Source organism: Odontesthes bonariensis, chromosome 14, assembly GCF_027942865.1.
Source record: "Odontesthes bonariensis isolate fOdoBon6 chromosome 14, fOdoBon6.hap1, whole genome shotgun sequence".
Lineage (NCBI taxonomy): Eukaryota > Metazoa > Chordata > Actinopteri > Atheriniformes > Atherinopsidae > Odontesthes > Odontesthes bonariensis.
Window position 1 is genome coordinate 4760292 of NC_134519.1, and position 22650 is coordinate 4782941.

The following is a 22650-nucleotide window of genomic DNA, read 5'->3' on the forward strand; positions in this document are numbered from 1 at the left end:
TCTGAAGCTGAAATAATTACATCTGAAGCTGAAATAACTCCATCTGAAGCTGAAATAACTCCATCTGAAGCTGAAATAATTACATCTGAAGCTGAAATAATTACATCTGAAGCTGAAATAACTCCATCTGAAGCTGAAATAACTCCATCTGAAGCTGAAATAATTACATCTGAAGCTGAAATAACTCCATCTGAAGCTGAAATAACTCCATCTGAAGCTGAAATAACTCCATCTGAAGCTGAAATAACTCCATCTGAAGCGGAAATAACTCCATCTGAAGCTGAAATAACTCCATCTGAAGCTGAAATAACTATATCTGAAGCTGAAATAACTCCATCTGAAGCGGAAATAACTCCATCTGAAGCTGAAATATCTCCATCTGAAGCTGAAATAACTCCATCTGAAGCTGAAATAACTCCATCTGAAGCTGAAATAACTCCATCTGAAGCTGAAATAACTCCATCTGAAGCTTAAATAACTCCATCTGAAGCTGAAATAACTCCATCTGAAGCTGAAATAACTCCATCTGAAGCTTAAATAACTATATCTGAAGCTGAGATGACTCCATCTGAAGCTTAAATAACTATATCTGAAGCTGAGATAACGCCATCTGAAGCTGAAATAACTCCATCTGAAGCTGAAATAACTCCATCTGAAGCTGAAATAACTCCATCTGAAGCTGAAATAACTCCATCTGAAGCTGAGATAACTCCATCTGAAGCTTAAATAACTATATCTGAAGCTGAGATAACTCCATCTGAAGCTTAAATAACTATATCTGAAGCTGAGATAACTATATCTGAAGCTGAGATAACTCCATCTGAAGCTTAAATAACTATATCTGAAGCTGAGATAACTATATCTGAAGCTGAGATAACTCCATCTGAAGCTTAAATAACTCCATCTGAAGCTGAAATAACTCCATCTGAAGCTGAGATAACTCCATCTGAAGCTGAAATAACTCCATCTGAAGCTGAAATAACTCCATCTGAAGCAACTCCATCTGAAGCTGAAATAACTCCATCTGAAGCTGAAATAACTCCATCTGAAGCTGAAATAACTCCATCTGAAGCTGAAATAACTCCATCTGAAGCTGAAATAATTACATCTGAAGCTGAAATAACTCCATCTGAAGCTGAAATAACTCCATCTGAAGCTGAAATAACTCCATCTGAAGCTGAAATAACTCCATCTGAAGCTGAAATAACTCCATCTGAAGCTTAAATAACTCCATCTGAAGCTGAAATAACTCCATCTGAAGCTGAAATAACTCCATCTGAAGCTTAAATAACTATATCTGAAGCTGAGATAACTCCATCTGAAGCTTAAATAACTATATCTGAAGCTGAGATAACGCCATCTGAAGCTGAAATAACTATATCTGAAGCTGAGATAACTCCATCTGAAGCTTAAATAACTATATCTGAAGCTGAGATAACTATATCTGAAGCTGAGATAACTCCATCTGAAGCTTAAATAACTATATCTGAAGCTGAGATAACTATATCTGAAGCTGAGATAACTCCATCTGAAGCTGAAATAACTCCATCTGAAGCTGAAATAACTCCATCTGAAGCTGAGATAACTCCATCTGAAGCTGAAATAACTCCATCTGAAGCTGAAATAACTCCATCTGAAGCTGAAATAACTCCATCTGAAGCTGAAATAACTCCATCTGAAGCTGAAATATCTCCATCTGAAGCTGAGATAACTCCATCTGCAGCTGAGATAACTCCATCTGCAGCTGAGATAACTCCATCTGAAGCTGAAATAACTCCATCTGAAGCTGAAATAACTCCATCTGAAGCGGAAATAACTCCATCTGAAGCTGAAATAACTCCATCTGAAGCTGAAATAACTATATCTGAAGCTGAAATAACTCCATCTGAAGCGGAAATAACTCCATCTGAAGCTGAAATATCTCCATCTGAAGCTGAAATAACTCCATCTGAAGCTTAAATAACTCCATCTGAAGCTGAAATAACTCCATCTGAAGCTGAAATAACTCCATCTGAAGCTTAAATAACTATATCTGAAGCTGAGATAACTCCATCTGAAGCTTAAATAACTATATCTGAAGCTGAGATAACGCCATCTGAAGCTGAAATAACTATATCTGAAGCTGAGATAACTCCATCTGAAGCTTAAATAACTATATCTGAAGCTGAGATAACTCCATCTGAAGCTTAAATAACTATATCTGAAGCTGAGATAACTATATCTGAAGCTGAGATAACTCCATCTGAAGCTTAAATAACTATATCTGAAGCTGAGATAACTATATCTGAAGCTGAGATAACTCCATCTGAAGCTGAAATAACTCCATCTGAAGCTGAGATAACTCCATCTGAAGCTGAAATAACTCCATCTGAAGCTGAAATAACTCCATCTGAAGCTGAAATATCTCCATCTGAAGCTGAGATAACTCCATCTGAAGCTGAGATAACTCCATCTGAAGCTGAGATAACTCCATCTGAAGCTGAAATAACTCCATCTGAAGCTGAAATAACTCCATCTGAAGCAACTCCATCTGAAGCTGAAATAACTCCATCTGAAGCTGAAATAACTCCATCTGAAGCTGAAATAACTCCATCTGAAGCTGAAATAACTCCATCTGAAGCTGAGATAACTCCATCTGAAGCTTAAATAACTATATCTGAAGCTGAGATAACTATATCTGAAGCTGAGATAACTCCATCTGAAGCTTAAATAACTATATCTGAAGCTGAGATAACTATATCTGAAGCTGAGATAACTCCATCTGAAGCTGAGATAACTCCATCTGAAGCTGAAATAACTCCATCTGAAGCTGAAATAACTCCATCTGAAGCTGAAATATCTCCATCTGAAGCTGAGATAACTCCATCTGAAGCTGAGATAACTCCATCTGAAGCTGAGATAACTCCATCTGAAGCTGAAATAACTCCATCTGAAGCTGAAATAACTCCATCTGAAGCAACTCCATCTGAAGCTGAAATAACTCCATCTGAAGCTGAAATAACTCCATCTGAAGCTGAAATAACTCCATCTGAAGCTGAAATAACTCCATCTGAAGCAACTCCATCTGAAGCTGAAATAACTCCATCTGAAGCTGAAATAACTCCATCTGAAGCTGAAATAACTCCATCTGAAGCTGAAATATCTCCATCTGAAGCTGAAATATCTCCATCTGAAGCTGAAATATCTCCATCTGAAGCTGAGATAACTCCATCTGAAGCTGAGATAACTCCATCTGAAGCTGAAATAATTACATCTGAAGCTGAAATAACTCCATCTGAAGCTGAAATAACTCCAGCTGAAGCTGAAATAACTCCATCTGAAGCTGAAATATCTCCATCTGAAGCTGAGATAACTCCATCTGAAGCTGAAATAATTACATCTGAAGCTGAAATAACTCCATCTGAAGCTGAAATAACTCCATCTGAAGCTGAAATAACTCCATCTGAAGCTGAAATAATTACATCTGAAGCTGAAATAACTCCATCTGAAGCTGAAATAACTCCATCTGAAGCTGAGATAACTCCATCTGAAGCTGAAATAACTCCATCTGAAGCTGAAATAACTCCATCTGAAGCTGAAATATCTCCATCTGAAGCTGAAATAACTCCATCTGAAGCTGAAATAATTACATCTGAAGCTGAAATAACTCCAGCTGAAGCTGAAATAACTCCATCTGAAGCTGAAATAACTCCATCTGAAGCTGAGATAACTCCATCTGAAGCTGGCATCATCGTCCAGAACTGAAGTCCACGCACAGCTGCTGCTTCACCACTGGTGACCTCGGTGGTTCCAACTGTACGGATCGAGTTTCCACAGCATCTGTGACACCACATGTGTGTTTCTGACACGCCTGATATGTCTGATCCTCACACACTCACTCAGACCATGGGTGGTGGTGGGTATCAACAAACCAAATCCCTCTTTGACCTGCTAACACAGCAGCTGGACTCTCATTTGCCGAAAAAAAACTCAAATTGTGAGTTTTTTCTATGAGCAGACGGTTTCTGCAGAGCAATAACGGAGCTCATTACCGTTGGATTTCACACCGAACACCCCGCTGGAAGGAAAGTAACCCCTGCAGTACGTTTTTCCAGGAGGAACGGGACATTATGTGGCACATAAACAGCTTCTGGCAGTCACAGACTTCTTGCTTTTTCCCTCTTTGTTGTCTTACTCAGGCTTATTAAAACATTTAGCCTGAATCCTCCTGTCGCAGCTGTGTGTATGAAATGTCCTTTTATGTTAATTCCTACAGACTTTCACACCCAGTTAAACAACTAAAGTCACGTCTACACACTCAGTTTCTGACATTTAAAGCTAAAAGTCTTCAGCGATCGATCTGTGAACAGCTCATCAGCTCCTAAAACATCTTTATTTTGGGATATTTTTACCTTGTTCCTCACACTTTTTAGACCATAAGTACATTCTTTACTCACAAAAAGCATTAAAGCTGCCAGTGTAAGATAATTAAAATTATTTAATTTGTTGTTGGGAGTGCACGCTGTAACCTACATTTTTGAATACTTTTTTCTTATTTATTATTATTAGTTTTATTTATAAATATGTTTATTTACTTATTTCTTTTTATTATTTTCTTTATTTCATATTCATTGCACAGTAATTTGCTGTCTAATTACTGCGGTTTATTGTATCTTTTTTAATCATTTAATTATTTTCTTTACTGCCATGTTTTGGATATTTAAATTGTTGGATGTTGTTATATTAACATGAAAAAACAATGAATATATGTTTTAAAAAAAAAAAAAAAAACTGGGTTAGATTGTTGTTTTTTCCTGATATATTAGAATAATAGTAAGAAACTGGCTTCCATCAGGTGATCATTTGATAAAATGATCCACACAGTAACTCAACTCATCCTTAATAAAGAAGATGGAGACTGATCACTGGCTTTGGAGCACAACACAACCAGAACACTTCCTGGTTCGCACCCCCATGTGACAGAGCTGGCCAATCAGAAGCTACAAGGAGTCAGACCAAGGAAAAAAACTCTTAAGCAGACTCATAAGATAGTGTCGGGTTTTTAAAATGTAAATGTGGAGTGATAAACATGTAGATATGTTCATTATTAGAGATAAATAAGTAGATAGTTCTCATGTTGCATGCACACAGAAGTAAAACTGGATAAACAGAGAAATGTCTCCCGAATGATGTCATACATCATCTAAAACAACATTTTGGGCGAATCTGACCTGCGAAACACACTGAAACCCAAATAAACACCGAAACTAAATAAAATTGGACTCTCCCAGCAGCCGGCAGACGGGCAGCTTCTGCTGTCCTCGCTGTTCATTTACATTTAGATGAGCCCATTAACACCCGTAAACCTCCAGGAAAAACAGGTGAAAACCCACACAGACTGAGTGAGTAACAAGCTAAAGTTAAAACTACCCCAGAGAAAAACCTTTACCCCGCCTGCAGTGGACCGAGCAAACATCCGATCGGCTTATTCATTAATTGGACTCAGGAGATGATTAAACCCTCATCAATTAAGTTTCCCCGAAAGGGAAAGCGAGCTCGCAAACACGAGAAACAGCTTTTCCTCACTGGAACCGGTTCAGAACCTTCTTCTTCTTCTTCTTCTTCTTCTCTTTGTTCTGCTTTAAAGTAAACCAGAGAACCCAACACATTCTGTCCATTATGGAGAACCCGTCCCTCCAGTAAATGAGCTTCAGATTTCTCACTGATGAAATTTCTGGGTAAATTTACCGAGTTAATGAACCGACAGAAATCACCAAACAGGACGTATTCCCATCTCCAGACTCCAGACTGATAACTCAGTCATATTATCACCATAAAATTCTGTAAAAAACACTCATGTTTCCATCTGAGAGACGGAGAAAAATCTGAGATTCCTGGAGCTGAACATCTGATTCTGTGTAAATAGCATCAACTCAAAAAAAAAAGAGCTGGAAAAATGACTCTAAATCCAGTAGTTTCCACATAGATGGATCGGTTGGTGCCAAACGTGGAGGCCGAGCTATAATTCCAGCTTTATTTCCAGCAAATGACACATCTACAACATGTTGAACGGGAGTTTATTCATTTGTGGAACAGCTGTCAGCATCTGGAATCTGAGCATGTCGAACAAACCGAAGGGTTTCCGTGAAACTTTGAATGAGTTTGGCTGCGTTCGAAACCCCATACTGCATACTTCCATACTACATATTTCATACTTCCATACTGCATACTACATACTTCCATACTGCATACTATATACTTCCATACTACATATTTCATACTTCCATACTGCATACTACATACTTCCATACTACATATTTCATACTTCCATACTGCATACTACATACTTCCATACTACATATTTCATACTTCCATACTGCATACTATATACTTCCATACTACATACTATATACTGCATACTATATACTTCCATACTACATACTGCATACTTCCATACTATATACTGCATACTTCCATACTGCATACTATATACTTCCATACTACATAATATATACTGCATACTTCCATACTGCATACTATATACTTCCATACTGCATACTATATACTTCCATACTGCATACTATATACTGCATACTTCCATACTGCATACTATATACTTCCATACTACATAATATATACTGCATACTTCCATACTGCATACTATATACTGCATACTTCCATACTGCATACTATATACTTCCATACTGCATACTATATACTTCCATACTACATACTTCCAAGCTGCATACTACATACTGCATACTTCCATACTACATACTTCCAAACTGCATACTATATACTGCATACTTCCATTCTACATACTTCCATACTGCATACTACATACTTCCATACTACATATTTCATACTTCCATACTGCATACTACATACTTCCATACTACATATTTCATACTTCCAAACTGCATACTATATACTGCATACTTCCATACTACATATTTCATACTGCATACTACATACTTCCATACTACATATTTCATACTTCCATACTGCATACTACATACTTCCATACTACATATTTCATACTTCCATACTGCATACTATATACTTCCATACTACATATTTCATACTTCCATACTACATACTATATACTGCATACTATATACTTCCATACTACATACTGCATACTTCCATACTACATACTATATACTGCATACTTCCATACTGCATACTATATACTTCCATACTACATAATATATACTGCATACTTCCATACTGCATACTATATACTTCCATACTGCATACTATATACTTCCATACTGCATACTATATACTGCATACTTCCATACTGCATACTATATACTTCCATACTACATAGTATATACTGCATACTTCCATACTGCATACTATATACTGCATACTTCCATACTGCATACTATATACTTCCATACTACATACTTCCAAGCTGCATACTACATACTGCATACTTCCATACTACATACTTCCAAACTGCATACTATATACTGCATACTTCCATACTACATACTGCATACTTCCATACTGCATACTTCCATACTACATACTTCCAAGCTGCATACTTCCAAGCTGCATACTACATACTTCCAAACTGCATACTACATACTTATCGATCAGACAGTATGCAGAGCGTTTACCCACAATGCATTTCGCTCCTGCCCGAGTCGAAATCAGCCGGCCTGAAGCTGATTTCTCTTAAGCTCTAAACGCTGTAAAATTTAGCAACATTTGAAACATTTTCAGGCGAGAAAGTAGTCGTTTAGATCCCCAACGTGTTGAAAACCTGACAAAATACCGGCTGTTTACAATTTAGTTCCCACGAATTCGGCGCTACTAAAGCTAGCCGCAGTGAGCAACGCACTTCCGGTTATTTTCACAAAATAAAATACCCGTTGCCTTTTTATTATAGGGAAAGCCATTACCATACAATTGGTGCTTTTGTTTTCAGCAGCACGTTTGAGGAAACCAAACACAGCATATCAGCACAAACACCTCACACCAGCTGTCAAGCACGGTGGTGGAGGGCTGATGATCTGGGCTGGTTCTGCAGCCACAGGACCTGGGCACCTTGCAGCCATTGAGTCCACCATGAACTCCTCTGGATACCAAAGTGTTCTAGAGTCAGATGTGAGGCCGTCTGTCCGACAGCTGAAGCTGGGCTGAAACTGGCTCATCAACAGGACAAAGATCCCAAACACAGCAGCAGATCAGCAGCATGTTTACAGTTCTACACAGAGATGTGAAGTTAAAACGTGGGACTCTGAAACTTCCTCCATAGAGCTAAGATCTCAGACTGAGAACGGCTGAATGCAGCATGTCCCCACACATGCACATACTGATCATGTTGTTGCCTTTACATGATAATCCACCACTCGTATAGACATTTTTCTTTATCCGTATTTATTGTGCAATATTATTTATACTAGGTCACTTTACTTTTTGGTACTTGCTTTTTCTCTTTTTTTTTTAATTTCTTGTTCATGTCTGTTGTTGCTGCTGTGACAAGTGAATTTCCCCGTTGTGGGATAAATAAAGCACAATCTAATCTAATGTCTTTTTTGGCTTTAATGACACATTCGTGTGTATTTTTAACACATTTTAACCATTTCTGTATAAAACACGAGGCTGAAAATGTCTCCTGTCCCTTTAACGCTGTATTAGTGGAGCAGCAGAACGATGGGGGGGAACAGAGGAAGAGGAGGAGGAGGGTAGAAGTGGAGTGGCTCAGATTTCATTACATTCTCTACATGAGTGAAATGCCTGGGAGGCTCCTGCCCCCCCCACCCGTCCCTCTCCTTCTAATATCAAGACTTCAGGTCTGTAAAATGGATTTATGCCCCCTGCTCTGCTCCCATGAGCCTCTGCTGCTCTGACAAACAGACAGAAGTAGAAAAATATATCCACGGTAACTCATTCCAGCTGTTTTTTCTCCACGGTAACCTGTTCAGCATCTTTTGGAAACGGGGGGCTCATGCAACATTCATGCCAATAAACGGTAATGAATTCAACTGGAGAGCGATGCAGCGAATAAAGGAAGAACACAAACACAGACGGAGGGCTGCGACTCCCCACCTTAGCGTCTCGCTCCGGAGCCGCCGGTCCGTTTCACGCTCAGGAAAAAAGAAAATGGGCCATCGATCGAGAAAAGAAAAGAAAGGAGGGCAGCGATCATATCTGAGAGGAGTTCCCCACAGCTGCCTGTTCCAGACGCATCCTGATGACCAACAGATACAAACCGCTTCCATCCGGGAGGGAAGAGCGCTGCACTGCGCCCGGCCGGCTGCGGCATGGAGCAGCCTCCATCACCGCGGGATCCACAGGTGGTGTTGGGATTCCCCTCCATCCGTCTGAGATTTAACTTAAACTCACTGTGTTGCACTGCATCATGGGACAGAGCGAGCCGAAGTCTGCCAGCTTCTCAGGAACAAAGCCGTCATATTCTAAGCTGTCATTTCCAAACAAAAAGGCCCAATTTAGAGTAGTATGATGACACTTTTATCTTATTTTATCTTATAGAATAGAAGTACTTTATTCATCCCAGCTGGGAAATTACTTTGCAGTTGCAGCATACAGACAAGTAAAAGTAAAAATAAAAATATATGTACAGCAAAATGTGCAACAAATGCAGTTGTGCGAAATTGAGATGACCATAATGACCATAATTAGTGCAGAATGATGATTAACTATTATTATACAGAGTGATGGCATGTGGCAGGAAAGATTTCCTTATTTGATTTTGTTGTATTTTATTGCTTTCACTGTTCTTTTATTGTTTTTATGTGTTTTTACTTCTTCTTCTCTTTATTTATTACCCGCTGTAAAGCACTTTGGAACACCGTAAGGATTGTTTGTAAAGGGCAGCATGAATAAAGTTAATTTACATTTAAAGAGAAACGAGTTGTCAAAAAGCGTTTAGCAGGACAACACGTGATGACCATCATGTCCAAGATGCAAACCAGAAGATATGTGAAGATATGTTGCCAACGACAACCTCATAGAAGCACGAGGACGAGTCCCACTGAGGGGCTTCTGCAGTTTCAGGTCACCGGTGTAATATCAAATCAAATCAAACAGTTCAAAGTGCTTCACATAAAATAAAAGCATTGCAGCAGGGAGTGTAAGAAGCATTAAAAATACATAAAAGAATATAAAGAGAAACAATTAAAAACATTTAAATGAATTTAAAAACCAGCAACAGTCCAGATAAGTTCAAAGATATTGTGCAGATTTCATGCATAGACACATGAGAACAGCCACAAGCCATTTCTCTGTGTTATTTACTTCCTTTTCAGTGGTTAAATACAGAAAATACAATGAAAAGAAGAGTGACACCTTGATTAGAGGGCAACACAACATCAGTTCCATCTGGACGGGATCTTTTTAACAGTAATGTCAACACTTAAAACCAAAACTATGTTCAACATGAGGGGAAAGCAGCAGCTCTCTGATTGGTGGACCTCACAGTTAGAGCCTAAAGCTCGTCCATCCGCGAGCCCCGAAACCTTTTTACAGCGTTTCACGTGTTGGAAGAAAGAAACTGACGGGAATTAGCTGTTAGCCGTTAGCTGGGGAGGATAAACTGGGCCCGGCTGTAACGGGACTCTGAGGGCTGTTCATGAAGCCTGCATTCCCAGGTGGGCCTGATGGGACACGCCCACAATGGCCCCCATTTACCTGGAAAACCAGTCGGGACGCCAAGCCGAAACTCTGCCGTTCCATTCCAGTGGAATGCCAAAGGAGCAGCGATATGCTCAGATAACATGCTAACATGATAAAGGGCTGCTGTTAAAGTGCAACAAACATGAAAACCAGAAAAGCTCATTTGGGCCTGAAAAGATGAGGAAGTTTTCACCGACACGTTTACGGCCTCGATGGTCCGATCCCAGCTGTAGAAATCAGTTTAAATACAGAAAATCCAACAAAAAGAAGAGCGACACCTTGATTAGAGGCCAACACAACATCAGTTCCATCTGGACGGGATCTTTTTAACACATTTTATCCAACTAACTACAACTACGCTGTAACAGAAACCAAGAAAAAGACGTGCGGCCGCAGTATGTGTGCATTTATCCATCAAAACCAGATTACAATCACACTTTTCAGGCAAAAGAGAAGCCGCTCTGTGTTCTAATCAGATTTCAGAGCACTTCAGAGCGTAACGTCTCAGAGAAATAAAGCTAAAACTATCAAAGCTCATCTCTGCCGAGTCGTCTCAGCGAGCTTTAAGGGAGAGCCGGGTCACATTTCCGTGTTTTTCTGCCCCGACAGAGTGAGGACTCCCTCCTGCTGAGAACCAGCGCTGCAGAAGCTGCTGCTTTCCTTTGGCTACAGCTTCATCATGTTGGGCTCCTGTGTCCGTAGAGCCGGAAGCGTCTCCCATGACTCAGCGTTTTCTTGGGTGTTTGGACCGTTGGTACGAACAGAATAAAGCCGTGTCGGTGTCCTGAGCGTCAGAGGACCCAGGTGTGCGTTTGTGTGTCTGTTTGAAAACAGGATGCTGGGAAAGGAGGGGAGCTGAGAAGCCAAAGCAGTCAGGACGCAGACATCCTGAGGAGTTAGGACCCACAAATACCACAAATACCCCCCCCCCACGCTCAGACAGGCTCCACACAGTTCTGCATCGAGGTGACGACAGGTTACATTACAGTGTGTTCCACATCGGGGGGCAAAAGAACTTCAGGTCACCAGACATCATCAGTGCATTTCCTTCCAAAACCAAACAGCTAAGAGCATAACTAGTGTCAGAGTAAGTGCGGTGAGTTAGGTACCGAGACACATGGGAAGATAAGTTAGGAAACAAATAAGTGCGTAGGGAGCTGGGACGAAGCAGGTGATGTCCTCAGAGGTTAACACGAGGAAGGAGGCGCTGCCGTACGACCTAAACCCAGAGGAAGGGAAACCGGCTCACACCGAGCTGCTAATGCTCACAGACCAGGTTCAGCATTTAGCTTACAGTTCCCATCATGTCAGGAGGAGATACCTGATCCAGGAAAAAGTCAGACCTCACAATCGCTTGGCCCTATTTTCTCTCCCTTCGTATCACTGCCTGCTGTGCAGACCGAAGTGCAGACCGAGCAGGAAACACTGTAACAGGTGCGGCTGTCGGCAGGCGGCAGCAGGCAGTGATACGAAGGGAGAGAAAATAGGGCCAAGAGATTGTGAGGTCTGACTTTTTCCTGGAGAACCATTTTGTGATGCAAATGTATTACTCTGTTGAACGCATATTGTTTTGAGAAGCAAAACGCTTTATTTTTTAAACCCCAGCCAACTAGCCGGACTACCTTCATCAACACCAAAACGAGGCTGGAACTCTGCTCACAGGACGCAGCAGGGGGTAAGAAGATGTTCAGAAATGATGCTGCTGATATGGGATGTTACACAGCTTCATGTCAAAAGAGGCGAACTGTCCCTTTAAGTTGGATCACAGCTTTTACATGCTTAACCTGGCAAACACACACACAAGCTCAGCCTGAACTGATCCATCACTCGGCTCCGCCAACAACACAAACAGCAACAATAAAATGGCTTTATTCCCACTATCTGAAGGCTTTATCTGCAGCCCAGAACCCCGGAGCCGAAGCGTTCGCTGTGCATGTGTGACACGGAGGAAGGTGCGCGAGCAGGTGCAGAGCAGGCAGAAGGTGGGAAAGTCTGGGAAACAGGGCGACGGGCCCACAGGGAGACGGGCCCACAGGGAGACGGGCCCACAGGGAGACGGGCCCACAGGGAGACGGGCCCACAGGGAGACGGGCCCACAGGGAGACGGGCCCACAGGGAGACGGGCCCACAGGGAGACGGGTCCACAGGGAGACGGGCCCACAGGGAGACGCCACACATGGTTTCACCTCAGAATTCAGTTCAAATCAGTTCAAATCTGATCATTTCGGCATCATATTCCATCAGCTTTTTTTTCTGTACTCCTGCAGCTTTGGAGTTTACACCCACCCGTGTCCATTGGGTTAACCCCCTGTTAACCATCAGGAATCCTGTATTAAATGTCTGATTGTAGCTACTCTGTGACAGAAATGTTCCGGCTTTTTAAAGGCTGCAACATCAGTCAGGTGAGGAACGAGCTTTATCAAGTTACTTCTTCAGTTTTTACGAGGAGACATGTCACCACAGGAAGTCTGATGTCCTTTCCATCTGTAGAACAACTATTTCAAATCCAAAGATGCGTTGTCCCAGAGGCACAGAGAGGAGCAGCATCATCTCAAACTGGACCTTTAAGGGTTCCACCTCCAGCATCAAACCAGCTGAGCTTCAGATGTTCAGCTTGGAAGGCAGCTCACACAGTCTCTGTGAGAGTGAAAGAGAAATCCTCTTCATTCCATTTATCTCAGCTTAAATAATCAGCAGCAGCACAGATGCATCAACACATAATGTAATAATCAATAAATTACAATAATGGACACTGGATTGCTGCATTATAGATCAGGTAACCTTTAAGTGTTGCATCATGGCTGCTTTCCAAAGAAACTGCATCTGGATCATTTAGCAACAGCAGCTGCTGAAGCTAAAAGTCTTTCATCAGACAACGAGGCGATCGATCAATCCGTCCATCAACAGAATCTGTTTATTTTTTATTTATTCCATCCAGAAGGATGATAAAGAAGTGAAGCCCAGAATTATCATCCAGATGACCTGCAACTGAATCCAGGAGTGGGTGTATTTCATCTTAAACTTGTTTAACTTGATAAGTTTAGACATTAAACTTTGTTCTGCTCAGAAAAACATCCTCAAACATCCTCACATTTTATTTTGTGAAAATAACCGGAAGTGCGTTGCTCACTGCGGCTAGCTTTAGTAGCGCCGAATTCGTGGGAACAAAATTGTAAACAGCCGGTATTTTGTCAGGTTTTCAACATGTTGGGGATCTAAACGACTACTTTCTCACCTGAAAATGTTTCAAATGTTGCTAAAGTTTACAGAGTTTAGAGCTTAAGGGAAATCAGCTTCAGGCCGGCTGATTTCGGCTTGGGCAGGAGCGAAATGCATTGTGGGTAAACGCTCTGCATACTGTCTGATCGATGAGTATGTAGTATGTAGTATGCAGTATGTAGTATGTAGTATGCAGTATGTAGTATGTAGTATGCAGTATGTAGTATGTAGTATGCAGTATGTAGTATGCAGTATGTAGTATGCAATATGTGGTATGCGGTATGCAGTATGCAGTATGTAGTATGCAGTATGTAGTATGCAGTATGCAGCATGCAGTATGTAGTATGCAGTATGTAGTATGCAGTATGCAGTATGTAGTATGTAGTATGTAGTATGCAGTATGTAGTATGCTGTATCTAGTATGTAGTATGCAGTATCTAGTATGTAGTATGCAGTATGCAGTATGTAGTATGCAGTATGCAGTATGTAGTATGCAGTATGCAGTATGTAGTATGCAGTATGTAGTATGCAGTATGTAGTATGCAGTATGTAGTATGCTGTATCTAGTATGTAGTATGTAGTATGCAGTATGTAGTATGCAATATGTAGTATGCAGTATGCAATATGTAGTATGCAGTATGCAGTATGTAGTATGTAGTATCCAGTATGTAGTATGCAGTATGTAGCATGCAGTATGTAGCATGCAGTATGTAGTATGCAGTATGCAGTATGTAGTATGCAGTATGTAGCATGCAGTATGTAGTATGCAGTATGCAGTATGTAGTATGCAGTATGTAGTATGCAGTATGCAATATGTAGTATGCAGTATGCAGTATGTAGTATGTAGTATGCAGTATGCAGTATGTAGTATGCAGTATGTAGTATGTAGTATGCAGTATGTAGTATGCAGTATGTAGTATGCAGTATGCAGTATGTAGCATGCAGTATGTAGTATGTAGTATGCAGTATGTAGCATGCAGTATGTAGCATGCAGTATGTAGCATGCAGTATGTAGTATGCAGTATGTAGTATGCAGTATGCAATATGTAGTATGCAGTATGCAGTATGTAGTATGTAGTATGCAGTATGTAGTATGCAGTATGTAGTATGCAGTATGCAGTATGTAGCATGCAGTATGCAGTATGCAGTATGTAGTATGTAGTATGCAGTATGTAGTATGCAGTATGTAGTATGCAGTATGTAGTATGCAGTATGCAGTATGTAGCATGCAGTATGTAGTATGTAGTATGCAGTATGCAGTATGTAGCATGCAGTATGTAGTATGTAGTATGCAGTATGTAGTATGCAGTTTCGAACACGCAGCTGTAATATCCTAAAGTCAGGCTGATTACTTCCTGAATCAGGTGCAAGGTTTTTAATTGGCTGTTCGTTCTGATAGCGCGTAGTTCAGAATATTTTATGGTGATGATGACATCACTATCCAGTTTGATGTGATAATAAATGAAAATGGAAAAATCAGAAGCACTTTCTTGGCTTTTCAGACTACTTTACCTGAACAGAAGGTAAACACTCAGAGCTGCTGCAGGAGAAAAGGTCAGTGGGCCGTTCAGCTGATTTACCGTGAAATAAATCCCCAGTTCCCTCATCGTGACCTTCTGTCCTCATCAGCTGCAGCGGTGTGATACACAGATGCACCTCCTGCATTATGACGACTCGTTACAGCCAGCGGTGGGGGGGGGGGGCTTTACGAGCTGCCGTTAGCAGCTAAATCTGTCCGTGCACAGCTGGAATAAATCCGATCTGCTCAGGAGCTGCGCTGAGAAAACCAGCAGAAGGTCCAGCACCACGGTGACGATCACTCCTGCAGCATCATTCAGCCTCATTCAGCCTCATTCAGCCTCATTCAGCCTCATTCAGCCTCATTCAGCCTCATTCAGCCTCATTCAGCCTCATTCAGCCTCATTCAGCCTCATTCAGCCTCATTCAGCCTCATTCAGCCTCATTCAGCCTCATCTGCAGCTTTGTGCTGTTCTTTATTTCCATAATGTCTTCAGACGAGGCTGCAGAGCCACTGGGACGAGACGAATGGTGCGAAGAAGATGCGTCGCCAACTAAAATGTTATCAGAGTGTCCAATAAAATAAAAAATAAAACATTTATGTTTTTATGTCGCCCAAAAGCTACGTTTAAACGATAAAAGAAGATAAACTTATAAACATTAAGACCACTTATGAAAGCGGTTCATTTAGTACTAAAAGTTTATAAAAAAGTAAAACAAAAGGAGCTTAAAGCACTAAAGCTCTTTGAAAGCTGTGATGTTTAAGTTTAAAAGTCCCTTTCAGGTCCTAAAAGTAGTCCTGCAGAGCCAAGAGTTATCTGAGGGGGGCAGGAAACAATAAGGTCTGTCAGAATAAAGAAATTAAATCATATTTCACACAACAGCTGCTTTTAACGGCCATGTTGAACTGGTGTTGGTCCCAACAGCAACATGAAAAGCTGCACTGAAAGATGGACGAGTGAAGCCACTGATGGGGGGTCCGCTGCATTCCTCAGCTGGTGGTCCTCTGAAGGCAACAGACTGACGGAGGAATTTCCTGCTGTGCTGATAATGCGACGCTCTCACTCCCATAAAATACTGTAAAATCCCCCGTCTGCCAGCAGCTGTGCGGCCGTTTCATTGTTGACACATTGTTGAAAATAGTGCGAGCATGAAAGTGCGACAGGCTGAAAGAGCGCACGTTTCACAAAAGCCCCGATATCTCAGTTTGTTGTTGATTTTGGTGGATACCCGCCTCGGTTTAGCTAAGGATAGCTCGCTAATGGCGGCACCTAGAGACACGCAGTTTTGACCCACAAAGAGTTTAAAGTCTCAGCTTTCAAACGAGCCATAACATGTTTCAGTGGCCCCATCACATAATATGCTGTGACTGTACAAAAAACGTCAAAAAAATGGTTTAGAACGCTGGGATTCTACGACATAATTCTGTAAAAACCGCCGGTATTCAATGTGTTAAATTAAGATTGTAGGAGTCTTGTTTCTAGATTTAACAAAGGCAGTTTTGTGAACAAACATTTGTCATGTGCTTAAAATCCAAGGAATAAAGTGTGTTTTCAGATATTTTCTGTGTGACTCTTGAATCAAGCATGTTGAGTTTGTTATTGAATCTTAAAATTAATTAAAATTAAAATTTATTTTGATGAGACTTTGGAGGAGAAACGTAGTACATCTTATTTTAAGTGTTAATTGTCTCATTTTATGATTCCCTGTGACAAAAAAAAAGTCAAGTTTTGCTTGATATAAGATTATACTGTTAAGTTGAAGACTTAAAATAAGAAATTAATTCTTAAAACAAGAAAAAATATCTAGCACTTCTAAATGTAAGGGTTTTTTTTCTTGGTAAGAACCAAATAATTTGCAGAGTGGTAAAATTAACAGCTATTCTTTAGCCGACCAACAACCGGCAGTGTTATAAAGGCCGTATGAACCTCAGAAGTGTTCTGAACGCGCAGTATATCTGTCAAACTGCAGGATGGGGACCACCTCAGCTCCTCCCAGTCTGTTCCTGTTCCACCAACGTCTCAAAAACAGCGCCCTCAGCCGTCTCGCCCGGCCATTAATCTTTCATGCTGCCTAAAACAACACCAAGACAGTCTGAAACAAAACCTGTGGACAGATCCTTCCCCTCCTGCTGCTGCCGGGGAAACGGGTTCATCTCCACACTGGGGACCTCACACCACTCCCTTTGTCTCTCTGACAGTCTGACCTACAATGTGCTTCCTACGCCTCTACCTTTCCACAGCGGCCTCTTTCATCCTTTATTTGATCTCAACTGTCCCGTCTGCTTCTGTCTGACCTCTGCGCTCCCAGCCAGATCACACACAGGATACATAACACGTGGGACTCCCATGTAATCTGTGACAGTGAAAAAAAAAAAAAATCACTGTTTTTTAATCTCAATTACCTTTTGCAAAATATGCGGGAAAAGTTCTCTTTTCCCGCATATTTTGCTTTCTTCGAATCAACTCAGAACCATGAAGCGGTCTGTGAAAGGCAATTTTATTTATAGAGCACAATTCATACACAAGGCAATTCAAAGTGCTTCACAGCTACATAAAATCACAAGAAGGCAATAAAATCATTAAAAATAAATAAAAAAAATTAATAAAAATTTTAAAAAATTAAATAAATAATAATAATAAAAAAATTAAAAAATTAAAAAACCCATTAAAATTAATCATTAATTAATTAATTTAAAAGTGAAGAGTGCAGATAAAATACTTTCACAGGGAAAAGTTCTCTTTTCCCGCATATTTTGCTTTCTTCGAATCAACTCAGAACCGTGAAGCGGTCTGTGAAAGGCAATTTTATTTATAGAGCACAATTCATACACAGGGCAATTCAAAATGCTTCACAGCTACATAAAATCACAAGAAGGAAATAAAATCATTAAAAATAAATAAATAAAATAAAAATTTTAAAAAATTAAATAAATAATAATAATAAAAAATTTAAAAAGTTAAAAAACCCATTAAAAATAATCATTAATTAATTAATTTAAAAGTGAAGAGTGCAGATAAAATACTTCCACAGCTAAATAGAACTGTTTTCAGCCTGGATTTAAACATTGTCAGAGTTGAGGCCTGTCTCCAGAATTAGGTCATCAACCAAAGTGACTTTAAACATGACCTCAAACGACAGGAGGAAGCCCCCACGTTGGACATCAGGTGTCAGCTGAAATAAGTCAGACCACACACGACCTTTAAGGGTCTTATCAGCGACTGTCAGTGTGCGAGTGTGTGACGGGAGGCGAGAGTAGCTGAAAGTGTGCGAGGCACCGGGTGCTGCATATCCACGTGGCCACGTGCCTAAATAACACACATTTTAACCTTAATCACATCTTCTAATAATAAGTCAGACTACAGACTGCTACAACATGCTCATAAAACCGGCTTCTTTCCATCATCTGCTCTCCTTAAAGCAGAAGAAATAAAAGCACAACCTGGATTGTGTGAGCACCGACAAAGACAAAAACAGGAGGAAATAAGGACATTTTCAGCCAGAATTCCTCATCAGAATCAGACCGAAATGCAGCTTAGAACACAGTTTCCCACAATCCCTCAAACCTTCATCTCAACAATCCAAACCATCACAATCATTCAGTTAACTTTCCAACAGGAAGCTGAATTAAATTCCAACAGTAGTAGCTGTAAAAACAGCCCCTCTGACTTGTTTTGATCCAGAAAGAGACAACTTTAACAAGCTGTGGACATACCGGTGAAATGATTCCATCCCTTTACCTGCAGAATGAGCCAGAAACCAGCGCCCTGTTAGAGATGTCTGTCGCTCGCCGACTGACCTCCAGACTGTCTGAGGAGCTGCCGTCTCTGCTGGCCGTCTGGCCTGAAGTCGGCAGGCAGACGGTGTCACAGGAAAAGCGCTCCCAGGAAACACGCTTCCTCAGCCTCCATAATCAGGTGAACGAGTCCGAGCTGCTGCATTATTTACCCGCGGCACGGTCTCCCCCGCTGATCCAGATCTGTCACTTCACATCGCACCACGCTCAGGGTGACGGGGGGGGCCCTTCTGGACAGGGGCACAAGCACGTGCACGTGCACACGCACGCCGGCTGACGTGCACGCATGCACATCGTGCAAGAAAACAGCTCCCCGGCAAAAAAGGAGCCCAAAAACACCCGGTGATGTCGTTTTTTAGAGGCTCGCGCACACAGAATGATCCATAAAGTACATTTAGAATATTTACACATGCACAGATATGTGCACGGACAAAGTTAGACCCTCCCCCGGAAGGTGACTCAGATCAGTTATACTTGCTTTAAGCTGCGTGAAAACTTTTAAAAGTCTAAGAACCGCTACGAAATGGACCCAAGGCCAAGAAAAAGGAGGACGAGCCCACCGATTAACGGATAAAAAGTCTCCTTCCTGGATGAAGGTGACGCGTCATGTGACCACAGATGGCTGCATCCAGCTTTAAGAATCAGATCTGAGGAGACTTGGACCCGGTCCAGGACTGGAATCAGGAGAAAACCTTTAATCTAACACAGAGATCCTCACTGAGCGGCTCCTCAAGCTCTAACTGGCAGCTCACACTCGCATAGTAGCTTATAACAATATGGTAACAATAACAATACATTTTTTCAAATAACATACAGTGAATACTGCACAGTATTAAGTATTTTTATTAGGTTTGCGTTTTTGTGGTATAAAGTATTTTCATTAAGTATTAATTAAGGCTTAATGGTGTTTCCTAAAGGGGGAACTGTTAAACCTGGCAACGCAGCCCGCTTAAACCACAGAGCACGCTAGCTCCTTTAGCCAGCGCCAGATGCAGGCACCATGGATCTGTTTTTAATTCAAAAAACGGCAAAAACCAGCCCAGAAACCAGCCCAGAAACCAGCACAGAAACCAGAAACAGAAACCAGCACAGAAACCAGCCCAGAAACCAGCCCAGAAACCAGCCCAGAAACCAGCCCAGAAACCAGCACACAAACCAGCACACAAACCAGCCCAGAAACCAGCCCAGAAACCGGCACAGAAACCAGCCCAGAAACCAGCCCAGAAACCAGCCCAGAAACCAGCCCAGAAACCAGCACAGAAACCAGCACAGAAACCAGCCCAGAAACAGAAACCAGCCCAGAAACCAGCACAGAAACCAGCCCAGAAACAGAAACCAGCCCAGAAACCAGCACAGAAACCAGCCCAGAAACCAGCCCAGAAACCAGCACAGAAACCAGCACAGAAACAGAAACCAGCACAGAAACCAGCCCAGAAACCAGCACAGAAACCAGCCCAGAAACCAGCCCAGAAACCAGCACAGAAACCAGCACAGAAACCATGCTCATCCTGAATGTCTCACTATGATTACAACAACAAACTACAAATACAACATGAAGAAAGTCGAGCACATGCACGCCAGCTTCTGCTCATCCCAGTATTAAAGGTAGGGTAGGAGATCCAGGATTTTGAGTCCAGCGAAGCTGCATTTTGAAAATACACCGGTAAAAAGTCCCAACCCTTTTCTTCACTTTCCCCCCGAAGCCACGCCTCTAGAGTACATGAACGCGCACGAGCACGAAGGTGCACGAGCGCTGTTCTGACAGCAAGCATCGATCGTTGCCGTATTTAGTATTTAGTATATGCTAACTATACGTTTAATAATGCTAGGTGCTAGCCAAGCTGGCTCTAGTTTAGCTTCCTGCCAAGCTTCTGGACGCGTAATTCGTTCACGGAGCAGAGTACGTGCACGGGGGGGGGGGGGGGGGGGGGGGTCCCTGATTGGATTCTGTTTTTCCTAGATTGTACGTTCTAGAGGCCACTAAAACTTTTCATATTTGTGTCAAAACTTTTAATTAATTGGTTGCAATGGGGGTGTGAAGAGTATTTCAAGCAATATGTAAAAAAATGTTCCAGAAAAAGATCCCCTACCCCGCCTTTAAGGTAAATGTGGTCTGAATTGAACATGTATCGGCTGTGTTGTTCCTTTTTTTGTGGGATGTTTTATATGTAGAAATGCATATTTGCAGAGTCAGGACTAAAAAGCTGAGGCTGCGTTTCAGTTTTATGCTCCTATCATCTGGAACAGCCTTCCAGGAGATGTGAGACCTCAGCTCTGACAAAGTTTAAATCCAGGCTGAAAACAGTTCTATTTAGCTGAAAGTGTTTTATCTGCACTCTTTACTTTCAATTTAATTAATCAATGATTGTTTTTTATGTTTTTTTGGAATGATTTTATTTGCCTTCTTGTGATTTTATGCAGCTGTAAAGCACTTTGAATTGTGCTCTATAAATAAACTTGCCGTACTGATCAATAGAACAGATCGACAGGCCTCTAATCAAGTCCCTCAAACCTTATTTCCATCCAACATTCGTCTTTTCCTGAGTCCAACCTGGTCGTTTTCATCAAAAGCCCTAAAGAGGAAGTGAACGTAACACATTAACAGTCCCATCTGTGCGGTTTGGGAGTGTTGAGATGGCTTTGTGTGGAAGATTTACAGTTTGGTATCATACGTGGTCACGTCCAGCTGCTGCTAACCTGCCTGAACCCCCCCCCCCCCCAGCCACCTCTGCTTTTTCAGTCTCTCTTTGGGATTAACGCCTAACTGGAGCTGCAGCTACTCGTTCATCTGACATAAATCTACTTGTAATCTAAACATTTGCATGGAGTACCGTGTTTTTTGGTTATTATTTTGGTTGTTTTTCTCACTTGAAGGACAGGAGAAGCTCCCTGTAGCCACCTCACGGGATCTGAGTTGCTCTTAAAGAGGTTTCTTTGGCGCTTCCTGTGTTTAGGTTGGATCACTTTCTCCCTCCTCGCTTGCTTTTTGTCCTCGTTCGTTTCTCTCATTTCTGCCTTATTTAAATGATTCCCTCCTTCTCGCCGCTCCTCTAACCGGATCCTGTTGCAGGCCTTGTGTTCCCTTCCCTCTTTTGTTCACCCCTCTCTGCCTGCCTGCCCTTTCCATCGCCCGTCTCCAGTGAGTATTTCTGGCCATTTATGGGCAGCTCGCTCACAGCTAAATGTCCCTCAGGCAGACCAACACAGAGCCGACGTTTCCCTGGATTTAAGGTGGAATGAAGTCCGACCGGCTTCGTCGCTACAGAGTTACAAATCTCCCCATTCAGCAGTCAAATCCCATCGAAATGCTTTGAATACAGCAAAAGACTGACGAAGGGATGAGCGAGCGAAACCCAACTGTAGCGGATGAGATGACGTAAAGAGGGATAAAAGTGGCTGTAACCATGACGCCAGCTGTTTCACATCTCCGTCCCGACCGGCAGCTGAAGCCAAAACACCAAAAACCTGCTCCACCTGTTGCACATGTG

General features: G+C 41.6%; 1 protein-coding gene across 8 annotated transcripts in view; it reads right to left on the reverse strand.

The window, feature by feature from the left end:
* The window catches only part of LOC142398604 (disco-interacting protein 2 homolog C), a 262105-nt gene that overhangs the window by 157687 nt on the left and 81768 nt on the right, over window positions 1–22650 (reverse strand). Inside the window, exon 1 of one of the 8 annotated variants that reach the window (XM_075482676.1) lies at window positions 9043–9190. The exons of the other annotated variants lie outside the window; for them this stretch is intronic. The gene's annotated coding sequence lies outside the window, so the exon portion shown is untranslated. Of the gene's footprint in view, window positions 1–9042; window positions 9191–22650 lie in introns of those variants that run through there. 8 annotated transcript variants of the gene reach the window in all.